The sequence below is a fragment of the Bubalus bubalis genome, chromosome 4, assembly GCF_019923935.1.
Source record: "Bubalus bubalis isolate 160015118507 breed Murrah chromosome 4, NDDB_SH_1, whole genome shotgun sequence".
NCBI classification, from domain to species: Eukaryota; Metazoa; Chordata; class Mammalia; order Artiodactyla; family Bovidae; genus Bubalus; species Bubalus bubalis.
The window spans coordinates 110,427,327-110,439,983 of NC_059160.1; positions in this window are offsets into that span (position 1 = coordinate 110,427,327).

Sequence of the window (12,657 nt, forward strand, 5' to 3'; positions counted from 1 at the left end):
GTCATTGGCATACACATAAAAATGAATTTTTGAAAGAGCAGACTTCACAGAAGGGTGTGAAAGGAAAACTGTTCAATAAGTGCCACAAGGAAAATTGAGAATCTAGTAACACGCATGATAGTGACAAGCGCTCAGTCGTGTCTGACTCTGTGACCCATAGACTGTAGCCCACCAGGCTCCTCTGTCCATGGAAATTCTCCAGGCGGGAATACTGGAGTGGGTTGCCATTCCCTTCTCCAGGGAATCTTACCATCCGGGGATCGAATCTGGGTCTCTTATGTTGCAGGCAGATTCTTTATGGTCTGAGCCACCAGGGAAGCCCAGTTACATACAAAGTCAAATCGAATGCCAGTGGATTAAAATTTTAAAGGTGGGACTTCCCTGGTGGGACCGTGGATAGGAATCCACCCACCATAGCAGGAGACATGGGTTCAATCCCTGGTTTAGGAAGATTCCACATGCTGCAGAGCAACTAAGCCCATGTGTCACAACTACTAAGACTGTGCCCCAGAGCCCGTGAGCAGCATCTACTGAGCCACAGGCCGTGACTACTGAGCTCCCCTGCTGCAACCACTGAAGCCTGTACACCTCGAGCCTGTGTGCGGCCATAAGAGAGGCCACTGCAATAAGTCTCTGTACCGCAACAAAGAGCAGCCCCCCTCACCGAAACAAGAGGCAGACTGCATGCAGCAGTGAAGACCCAGAGCAACTAAAAATAATAAATGAATAAAACAAACAAGTTATTTAAAAAGTTACGGGTGGAAGACAAAACTATGACACCTTTAAAGGACATATATAATGGTAAGATTACAGATAGATCACCATTTGCTTACATTAGGAGCCTCCATTTAGTTCTAACTTTCTATACAACTGATAACATTTCTTGGCAATTGTTCTCTTTCTAGAAAGAGATTTTAAGATGCGGTCTTCATCACTGAGGCCATATGGCCATAAAAGCAGCTCATACAAGTAAATACCAGAAAACAAACAACACAAAAAGTGGGCAAAAGGCCTAAACAGACATTTCTCCAAAGAAGATATACAGATGGCTAACAAACACATGAAAAGATGCTCACCATCACTCATTATTAGAGAAATGCAAATCAAAACCACAATGGTATCATCTCACACCAGTCAGAATGGCCATCATCAAAAAGTCTACAAACAATAAACGCTGGAGAAGGTGTAGAGAAAAGGGAACCCTCTTATACTGTTGGTGTGAATGCAGACTAGGGCAGCGACTATGGAGAACAGCGCAGAGATTCCTTAAAAACAGGGAATAGAACTGCCATACGACGCAGCAATCCCAGTGCTGGGCATATACTGCAAGGAAACGAGAATTGAAAGAGACACATGTACTCCAGTGTTCAGTTCAGTTCAGTTTAGTCGCTCAGTCATGTCTGACTCTTTGCGACCCCATGAACGGCAACACGCCAGGCCTCCCTGTCCATCACCAACTCCCAGAGTTTACTCAAACTCATGTCCATTGTCGGTGATGCCATCCAACCATCTCATCCTCTGTCGTCCCCTTCTCCTCCTGCCCTCAATCCTTCCCCGCACAGTGTTCAATGAAACATTATTTACAACAGCTAGGGCATGGAAGCAACCTAGATATCCATCGGCAGATGAATGGATAAGGAAATTGTGCTACATATACACAGTGAAATATGACTCAGCTATAAAAAGGAATACATTTGAGTCAATTCAATGAGGTGGATGAACCTGGAGCCTATTATACAGAGTGAAGTAAGTCAGAAAGAGAAAGACAAATACTGTATATTAATGCATATATATGGAATCTACAAAGATGGTAAAAATGATCCTCCATATAGGGCAGCAAAGGAGACACAGATGTAAAGAACAGACTTATAGGCTCAGTGGGAGAAGGCAGGGGTGGGATGACTTAAGAAAATAGCACTGAAACATATACATTACCATATGTAAAATAGATGACCAGTGTGAATTTGATGCATGAAGCAGGGCACCCAAAGCCAGTGCTCTGGGAAAACCTAGAGGGGTGGGTTGGGGAAGGAGATGGGAGGCGGTTCAGAATGGGGGGACACATGTATACCTAAGGCCGATTCATGTTGATGTATGGCCAAAACCATCACAATATTATAAAGCAATTATCCTCCAATTAAAATTAATCAATTAAAAAATTAGGTGTTTGGCTCTCTATTGTTACATTTCCACTCAATTAGGGAAAATCTGTGTGGTTTGTTTGTTGTTAGGGATTTCTAATTCAGTTTGGATTTGAAGTTGGGTTCCAAATAACTAAAATGAACATGAGAAATTAAGCATACTTACATATGTAAATATGCAGATCAAATATGTGATGTGATATGGGACATTTCATACATTCAACATGTAACGCAGCTCCCCTCTTCAGCCTTTCGTACCTATTCCTAACTCTCACTCCCCAAAAATATCTACCTGATGTTTCTCAGTGTTCAGTGTACCTGAGATTTATTTGGAATGGTGTGATAAGATGCAAATTCCCAGCTGATACCTAGAGATTCAGATTCGTAGATTTGTGGTAGACTCTAAACATCCGCCACAGCACAATATGAGAACCACAGAGTCAGGCCAAGCAGTGCAAGATGGTGGGAGCAACACTGGCCCAGGGCGACAGAAGTACAGGAAAACACTGAACAAACGCAACGCAGGTGCAGAGAAAAATGACCCTAAGATATTCAGTTTCGATGTAGCAGCTCTACCTAATATCAAACATGTTTATATTGGATACTTGGACTGTGTTACATTGGGACTTTGGAGTTGACCTCATGGTTTAAGGAGAATCTAGCAATTAATTATTACTAACTATATACTACTACTACTAAGTCACTTCAGTCGTGTCCGACTCTGTGCAACCCCATACACGGCAGCCCAACAGGCTCCCCCGTCCCTGGGATTCTCCAGGCAAGAACACTGAAGTGGGCTGCCATTTCCCTCTCTGGTGCATGAAAGTGAAAAGTGAAACTGAAGTCACTCAGTCATGTCCTGCTCTTAGCGACCCCATGGACTTCAGCCTACCAGGCTCCTCCATCCATGGGATTTTCCAGGCAAGAGTACTGGAGTGGGGTGCCATTGCCTTCTCCAACCAACTATATAATCTTGGTCCAATAACCGCATTTCTGAGCCTGTTTCCTCACCCGTAAATTGAGAAAAATAATGCCTATCCCATCACATTGTATTGTACAAATGTATTTTATTTAAGACTTTTTTGGATGGTTATTCTTATGGGGGTCTCTGTTTTTCATAACAATCTTCGTACATTAGTGGGCTTGAGATACACAAAACACACACACACACACATACCCCATTCATTGTGCTACCTTTAAAGGGGCTGTTAACCTCCAGCAAACTTATTCTCTGGGCACCTGCCCCAGCTCCATTTTCAGGGAGGCAGATTGTCAAAACCACAGGAAAGTTCTCTGCCCACACACCATACCTTCTCTTTCATGCTATAACCAGAAATAGTACCAGACACCTGTGGATGCCTAAAACTCTGAGGAATCTCTGCACTCCTCAGTGAGACATTCAACACCTACTTCCCTCTCCCATCCCAGCTTCCCACTGAGTCTATGGAGAGGTATTCCTTGGTTTACATCTTGCATACTCACACACAGATTGCACCTTTGGCTTAGCACCTGCTGCTGCTGCTGCTAAGTCACTTCAGTCATGTCCGACTGTGTGACCCGATAGATGGCAGCCCACCAGGCTCCCCCATCCCTGGGATTCTCCAGGCAAGAATACTGGAGTGGGTTGCCATTTCCTTCTCCAATGCAGGAAAGTGAAAAGTGAAAGTGAAGTTGCTCAGTCGTGTCCGACTCTTAGCGACCCCATGGACTGCAGCCTACCAGGCTCCTCCGCCCATGGGATTTTCCAGGCAAGAGTGTGAGCCATAAAAGAAAAGGATGTTGACCACTGAAGTTTCCATTCTTGTCATTTGCACTTTCTTAAGGAGGAATTTCAAAAGGATCATCCTTGCTTTAAAAATGAATACAAATGATGTTTTGACCAATTGTTATTTTGTTTCTAAAATTTTCTGTGGGAAGAGTTGTCTGCCTGACTTCACTGTTACCATTTGCTGATATACTTTCTCACGCATACTAATGTCTGAGAGAGAGATATCCAAGTCCCATCTCTTTCAAGCAAGATTTCCCAAAAGGAAATCTTATTTTCCCACAAGGAAATCTTATTTGGAAGTTTGGGCAAGTTAGCTGAGTTCCCATTTCTATACATGCAAAATGGAAATAGGGATTATTCACAAGATATGCTAAGTATTATAAAATGAGTGTGACATCATTTTGAAAGTAAGTGCAAGATAAACTCAAGTAAATTCAGATAATGAAATTCAAGTAATGAAATTTCAATTGCATTGGCAACTCAAAGTCTCCTAGTTGGGTATCATAGTATTCTTAGATCTCACTGATTACAAGTAATGCAAACCACATAAAACTAGCTTAAGAAAAATGGAGAAATGCTTTATAAGAATGCTATAGTGTCTTCACAGACCAACAAAACAGAATAGAGAGCCCAGAAATAAACCTATGCAGTTATGATCAGTTAGTCTATGATAAAAGAGGCAAGAATACACAGTGGAGAAAATATAGTCTCTTCAATAAGTGGTGCTGGGAAAACTGGGTAGCTGCTTGTAAAAGAATGATTAGACAATTCTCTAACACCATATACAAAGATAAACTCAAAATGGATTAAAGACCTAAATGTATAACTGGAAACTACAAAACTCCTAGAAGAAAACACAGGCAGAACCTTCTTTGACACAAACCATAGAAATATTTTTTTGGATCAGTCTCCTAGAGCAAAGGAAATAAAAGCAAAAATAAACAAATGGGGCCTGATTAAACTTAAAAGCTTTTGTACAGCAAAAGAAGCCAATGACAAAATGAAAAGACAATCTATACTGAATGGGAGAAAATATTTGCAAATGATATGATCAATAAGGGATTCTCATCCAACATACATAAACCGGTCATACAATTCAACATCAAAAAATATGCAACCTGATCAAAAGATGGGCCGAAGACCTGAACAGACATTTCTCCAAAGAAGACATGTAAGTGACCAACAGGCACATGAAAAGATGCTCAACATCATTAAACATCAGGGAAATGCAAATAAAAACCACAAAGAGTATCATCTCATACCTCTCAGAATGGTAGCCATCAAAAAGAACACAAGTGACAAATGCCGGTGAGGATGTACAGCAAAGGGAACGCTCAGACACTGTTGGGGGGATGCAAATGTGCACAGCAATGATGGTAAACAGCATGGGGAGTTCTCAAAGAACTAAAAATAGAACTACCATGTGGCTGCTGCTGCTCAGTTGCTTCAGTCATGCCCGACTCTGTGCGGCCCTATGGACTGCAGCCCACCAGGCTCCTCCATCCATGGAAATTTCCCAGGCAAGAATACTGGAGTGGGTTGCCATTTCCTAGTCCAGGGAATCATCCCAAACCCAGAGACTGAACCCACAACTCATGCATTGGCAGGCAGATTCTTTACGACTGCACCACATGGAAAGCCATAAAAAAGAATAAAATCTTGCAATCTGCAACCACATGGATGGACTTGGAGAGTATTATCCTATGTGAAATAAGTCGACAGAGAAAGACAGATATGTATGACATCACTTATGGCTTCCCAGGTGGCCGTAGTGGTAAAGAACCCACCTGCCAATGCAGGAGACATAAGAGATGGAATCAGCGATGCCATCCAACTATCTCATCCTCTGTCATTCCTCTGTCCTCTTGCCTTCACCTTTCCCAGCATCACAGTCTTTCCCAATGAGTTGGGATCAGATGGCCAAAGTATTGGACCTTCAGCTTCAGTATAATGGAGCATAACTTTAAAAACTGTGAATCACTATGTTGTACATCTATAACTCATGTAATATTGTACATTAACTATGCATCAATTTGTTAAAAATTAAGCAACAAAAAAACTGCAACCTGTGAATAAATTTGCAATTTAAAAAAAATAGAAGAATACCATAGTATCTGAAAAACAAAACAAAACTAGAGCAGGAAAACAGCAGAAACTTTCAAGGGGCTAGAACCAGCAACTGGAAGATCCATGGAATTTTTTCTGTCATGTCTCTCACTTTATTAGTTCTACCTATTTTCTTCTCCAATATCACCTTTAGACCCAGGCAAGAGTGACCTCTGCCCAGGCCTCAGAGCTTTAGAGACCCACCTCTTGCCCTTCCCAGACTGTGCCCTTTCCCATGAGGCAGAGTCCATGGGGTTAAAAAGATATATCCTCAACACACGCAGAGTCTCTCCCGGGTAAGAATGGGCACAGAGAGTATATAGAAATGCTGCTGTAAGAATCTCGGCTCACTATTGCTAAACATGTACCTAAAACTGCTCTAAAAATAAAGCTTTTTTAAAAAAAGCAAAACAAACCAACAACAACAACATAATACTGTGCCTTTCCAGAGCCCACACAGCCCTTTGAAAAAACAAATGGTCGGGACCCCTGAGGCCGCAGAACTCTCTGCCCCCAGCAGGCCTGCGTTTATTCCCAGGACCTGCACTAGTCTCTTTGGTGGGTCTGTTTTCCTGAGGACAGACTGCTCTGCAGGTGTGCCCCTCCAGGCCCAAAGCGTGGCCAAGGTGGATGGAGCTGTGATAAGCTCCTGAGGTGTTTAGTATATGCAGTGAATGCCCCATGTGGTGCTTGATGGAAAAAGGAGCAGCTACAGACCATCTCTCCCCCAAAAGTCACATTCCTTTGCGGAATTCTGAAGAATCTCAGAACTTTAAATTTTCAAACTTCACCTCCAAGGTTGTTATAAACTATATTTGTCAAGATAAGAAGGTAAAAATACCACATTTCATTGTTTTTTTACTGTATGCCTTTCCAACATTTGGGCTTCCCTGGTAGTTCAGACGGTAATGTTTCTGCCTACAATGTGGGAGAACTGGGTTAGATCCCTGGGTTGGGATCTCCTGGAGAAGGAAATGGCAACCCACTCCAGTACTCTTGCCTGGAAAATTCCATGGATGGAGGAGCCTGGTGGGTGACAGTCTATGGGGTTGCAAAGAGTTGGACATGACTGAGCAACTTCACTTTCTTTCACTTTCTTTCTTTTCCAACATTTAAATATATGATATGAGGGCCATCATTTCTACCCTTGCTCCTGGCCCAATTAATGTTAGGGATAAACCAGTTATTCTTTCCCAAAGACAGGCTGTATTCCAACTCCATGGTTATAAGCAATGGGCCCAGGTGGAGAACAAACTCCAGTCCCTCAGCTTCGATTCTAACTTTCTAGAAGACAGCCTGGTTGGCTCAGCTCAGGTTGGGGAGGAGAGGACAGCTGCAACCCCTGGGTCCAATCCATTGACTATTTTCATGCCCAAAATGGGCATCTTCATAGAAATAAGATTATTATGGGAAGGAAATATCCTGTGGCAGAACGAGCAGTTCCCAGAGAAATGTGGCTGAGTAAATCCTCCACTGAGTATTCAACTCCACGGATAAAATAAATGTATGTTTTATTCCCTTTATAAAATAAATGCATTTATAAAACAAATAAATTCCATTTATAAGATAAATGCAAATTTTATTCCTCTTATTCCAAATGGGTAGAAAATATGGAAAATCAATATATTCCATTTACAAGACAAATTATACGGTGATTTGTTACTTTTTTGTTGTTGACTTTAATAGGAACAACTAATATGAACTAGGGTGGAAAGGAAATTTATGTTCAGAGAAAGTGAAGTTTTCTTAAATAGTGAGGTTCAATCCCCATTCTTATACAGTATTTTTAAAAGGTGATCTGAGTGTTAACACAAGTCTGATACTTTTTTCCTTATTAGAAAATTAAGCTTAAGTGTTTTTTTTAAACATTCCATTGATTTATTCTTCCCAATCTGATTTGTTTAAAAAAAAGCAACAAACCTAATAAGGTATACAACGTTTCATTAGAACATACTTGCCAAGCCTTCTAGCTATCGCAGGATTAATACAGTTCATAATTGGGAATTCTTAACAGTTCTATTTGAAAAAATATAAAAGACTGGAAACTAGTATTTGCTTTGGATACAAGAAAAGCATGTACAATAACATTGTCTCAGCAAGATTATCTCCATGTAACAGTATCAAATATGGTAGGAATGAGAAAATATACTTTCAACCTTTTCTGGGAAAAAGAAAAAAGGGAAAGCTCATTAAAAGAAGAAAAAAAGACAAGCATACATTGTTAGTGTTTCCATATAAGTTTCTTCACTTCAAATAACCTAATATTACTGTTTAGACTTAAACTGAAAGGCTCACCCATTCTACCCAAGTCTGAAGCTTAACTTCCTCTACACCTTATGCAGACAAAACTTCTTCTACTGATTTCATTTGGCTCTCATAGACAATATGAACCATCTGGAAATTATCAGCAATTATAAACAAAGGCATTATTTGCTCTGAGCAACAGTGGGTCCATACTTCTATATAGGAAGGGCTTATGGGGAGTAATCCAGTTACAACAGGCAATAGAAACCGGGTCTTCAAATATTTTTGCTTGAGTATACAATTAAAGAATCCTTAAATACTATGAAGCCGCACCAACATTTTAAAACCTAAATATATAACCTCTACCTCATAAAGTTTAAATAGTAGAAAAAGTTGCAATTCAGACATATTGTACATATTGACATTTTTAATAAAATGGTTATTATAACAACATCATGCAAAATGTCAGGCTGGAAGAAGATCAAGCTGGAATTGAGATTGCAGGGAGAAATATCAATAACCTCAGATATGCAGATGACACAACCCTAATGGCAAAAAGCTAAGAAGACTAAAGAGCCTCTTGATGAAGGTGAAAGAGGTTGGCTTACAACTCAACATTCAGGACTTCACTGGTGGTCCAGTGGCTAAGGCTCTATGCTCACAATGTAGTGGGCCTGAGTTCAAACCCTGGTCAGGCAACTATATCTCATATGCCTCAACTAAGACCCAATGCAGTCAAAAAAATAAATAATATATAAAAATTTAAACAAAACAACTCAATATTCAAAAAACTCAGATCATGGCATCCGCTCCCATCACTTCATGACGGGGAAACAATGGAAACAGTGACACTTTATATTCTTGGGATCCAAAATCATTGCAAATGGTGACTTCAGCCATGAAATTAAAAGACACTTGCTCCTTGGAAGAAAAGCTATGACAAACCTAGACAGCATATCAAAAAGCATACATTTGAATCAGTTCTAATGAGGTGGATGAAACTGGAGCCTATTATACAGAGTGAAGTAAGCCAGAAAGAAAAACACCAATACAGTATACTAACGCATATATATGGAATTTAGAAAGATGGTAACAATAACCCTGTGTACGAGACAGCAAAAGAGACACTGATGTATAGAACAGTCTTATGGACTCTGTGGGAGAGGGAGAGGGTGGGAAGATTTGGGAGAATGGCATTGAAACATGTAAAATATCATGTATGAAACAAGTTGCCAGTCCAGGTTCGATGCACGATACTGGATGCTTGGGGCTGGTGCACTGGGACGACCCAGAGGGATGGAATGGGGAGGGAGGAGGGAGGAGGGTTCAGGATGGGGAACACATGTATACCTGTGGCGGATTCATTTTGATATTTGGCAAAACTAATACAATTATGTAAAGTTTAAAAATAAAATAAAATAAATAAATTTTAAAAAAATTTAAAAAAATAAATAAATAAATAAAAAGCAGAGACATCAGTTTGCCAACAAAGGTCCATGTAGACAAAGCTACAGTTTTTCCAGTAGTCATGTATGGATGTGAGAGTTGGACCATAAAAAAGGCTGAGAGCCAAAGAATTGATGCTTTCAAATTGTGGTGCTGGGGAAGACTCTTGAGATTCCCTTGGACAGCAAGGAGATCAAACCAGTCCATCCTAAAGGAAATCAGTCCTAAATATTCACTAGAAAGACTGATGCTGAATCTGAAGCTCCAATACTGTGGCACCTGATGTGAAAAGCCAACTCATCAGAAAAGACCCTAATTCTGGGAAAGACTGAGGGCGAGAGGAGAACAGGATGACAGAGGATGAGATGGTTGGATGGCATTGTCAACTCAACGGACTTGAGTTTGAGCAAACTCCAGGAGGTTGTGAAGGACAGGGAAACCTGGAGTCCTGTAGTCTATGCAGTCACAAAGAGTCAGACACAACTGAACAAGAAAAACAACTCCTTTAAATGTGTCAAAAAGAATGTAAATAATAATACAGTGATTTGACACCACCATCATTCATTTTAAGAACATGTGAACTAGTTCTTCTTTTACAGTTCCTTTTGTTCCTTGAATTTTTATTTCCTTTTCACTTCCCTCACAGAATTACATGATGTAATATATTTTGTGTTTTCTGTCTCAGAATAATCATCTCCATAATATTTCTTTGCAATAAAACTATGCATAAAAGTTGAAATTAAGTGGCTTTTCCCCTAAAACAACAATGGCCAAAATGTTTCATTAAAAGTCTTCTGGTTAGCATTAGTATTGTTGTTGTTTAGTCGCTAAGTTGTATCCGACACTTTCACAACCCTATGGACAGTAGCCCACGAGGCTTCTCTGTCCATGGGATTTCCCAGGCAAGAATATTGGAGTGGGTTGCCATTTTCTTCTCTAAGGGATCTTTCAGACCGAGGGATCAAACTCACATCTCCTGCACTGGCAGGCAGATCTGCCAACAAAGGTCCACCAGGGAAGCTCCTCATCGTTACTACTGGTCATCAATCACTGCAATCATCATAAAGGACTGCACATTTGCAGTATGCTAGAATGCAGGTGAGCAAATAGTAGACCTTTTTTAGTCAAGTGGGAGGGCAATTTTAAAAGGAAAGGCAGCAAAAGAGAAATATAATGGGAAAAATTCTTAATAGCTCAATTTTTGGAAAGAATAGCATGAAAGTTTAATATCTATAAATAGATCCTCTTAAAGTTATATGTGTCCAAGTACCCACTGGAATATCTTTTACCCCAAGGATTACATATTTTGCTTTGAAGATCTTTGAGCTAGATAAGTTTATATGAGATTTCTTTTACATAGAAAGCGCAGTCTTTTTACATAGATAGCTTCTGCCAATCAATAAACCATTAAAGTTTGCAACAATGCTCTTGCAGAACACTGAGGAAAATCCATTTGAAATGCATCATTTTTTAATTTGGACTTGCTTTGAGAAGCAGTTGGTAGAGACTAACAAGGAACCAAAATCATCTTCTTGCCACTCCTACCATTAACAAACACCTTTATCATTACTAGTTTGGTCTGCAGAATCTGTTGGTTCTTTCAATTCTTCCTAAATTACTCAATGCTTAATGGCTCAGACGGTAAAGCATCTGTCTACAATGCGGGAGACCTGGGTTCGATCCCTTGGTCGGGAAGATCCCCTGGAGAAGGAAATGGCAATACACTCCAGTACTATTGCCTGGAAAATCCCATGGACAGAGGAGCCTGGTAGGCTACAATCCATGGGGTTGCAAAGAGTTGGACACAACTGAGAGACTTCACTTTCACTTAGTAAACTTAGATTTCTGGCCTAGGTAGAAAGAACTTCTCTTTGGAAAGTGCATTCCTTTCCATCTCTGCTTGTAATTGACTCAATCCAGTCTGAATCTATATTCATCTTGAAGATTTTGTTGAAAGAATTAAAGAAGTAGTCAATAGATGCCCGTATCCTGACTTTTTTGTTTGTTTGCTTGTTTTTACCTTTTCTCTTAGAACTATGGTCTCCATGAGTGTTTGGTTCACTATCCAAGTTATTGCAGATGACAGCTTTTGAAATCTTATTCAATTGTATAATAACGATAGTCAACATTCCAGACTGCAATAACTGTGTTCCAGTACCACTACTACCTGATCATTTTAGGTACCAAATTCTGTACTTTTTAAGATACAGGTTCAACGACTATAATAAAACCCAGAATAGCAGTGATTTAAACAAAATAGTTTATTTTCACATAACAATCCAAGTTTTAGCAGAACTGGCTGATATGGCAGCTCCAGGGTATTAGGACCACAGGGCTTAAGTTATCTTGTTTTTCTCCTGTCCTAAATAGTTGCAGTCATCAAATAAATCACAGATCACATTCACATCACAGAGAGCAGGAGGAGACTAGAGATGCAGGGAAAGATTAATGACATGACCCCAGAAACTGTACACATTACTTTGGGTTAAACACATTGACTAGATTATATGGCCACACCTAGTGGCAAGAAAGGCTGAGAAATGCAATCATTGGATGGGGTGGCCACATACTCAACCACATAGAAAAAGAGAGGGGACTGGATATTGGGGGACAACAAGCAGACTCTGCTATAATACTGGAAAAGCTAAGGCCCGTCTAGTCAAGGCTATGGTTTTTCCAGTGGTCATGGACGGATGTGAGAGTTGGACTGCGAAGAAGGCTGAGAGCCAAAGAATTGATGCTTTTGAACTGTGGTGTTGGAGAAGACTCTAGAGAGTCCCCGGGACTGCAAGGAGATCCAACTAGTCCATCCTAAAGGAGATCCGTCCTGGGTGTTCATTGGAAGGACTGATGCTGAAGCTGAAACTCTAATACTTTGGCCACCTCATGTGAAGAGTTGACTCATTAGAAAAGACCCTGATGCTGGGAGGGATTGGGGACAGGAGGAAAAGG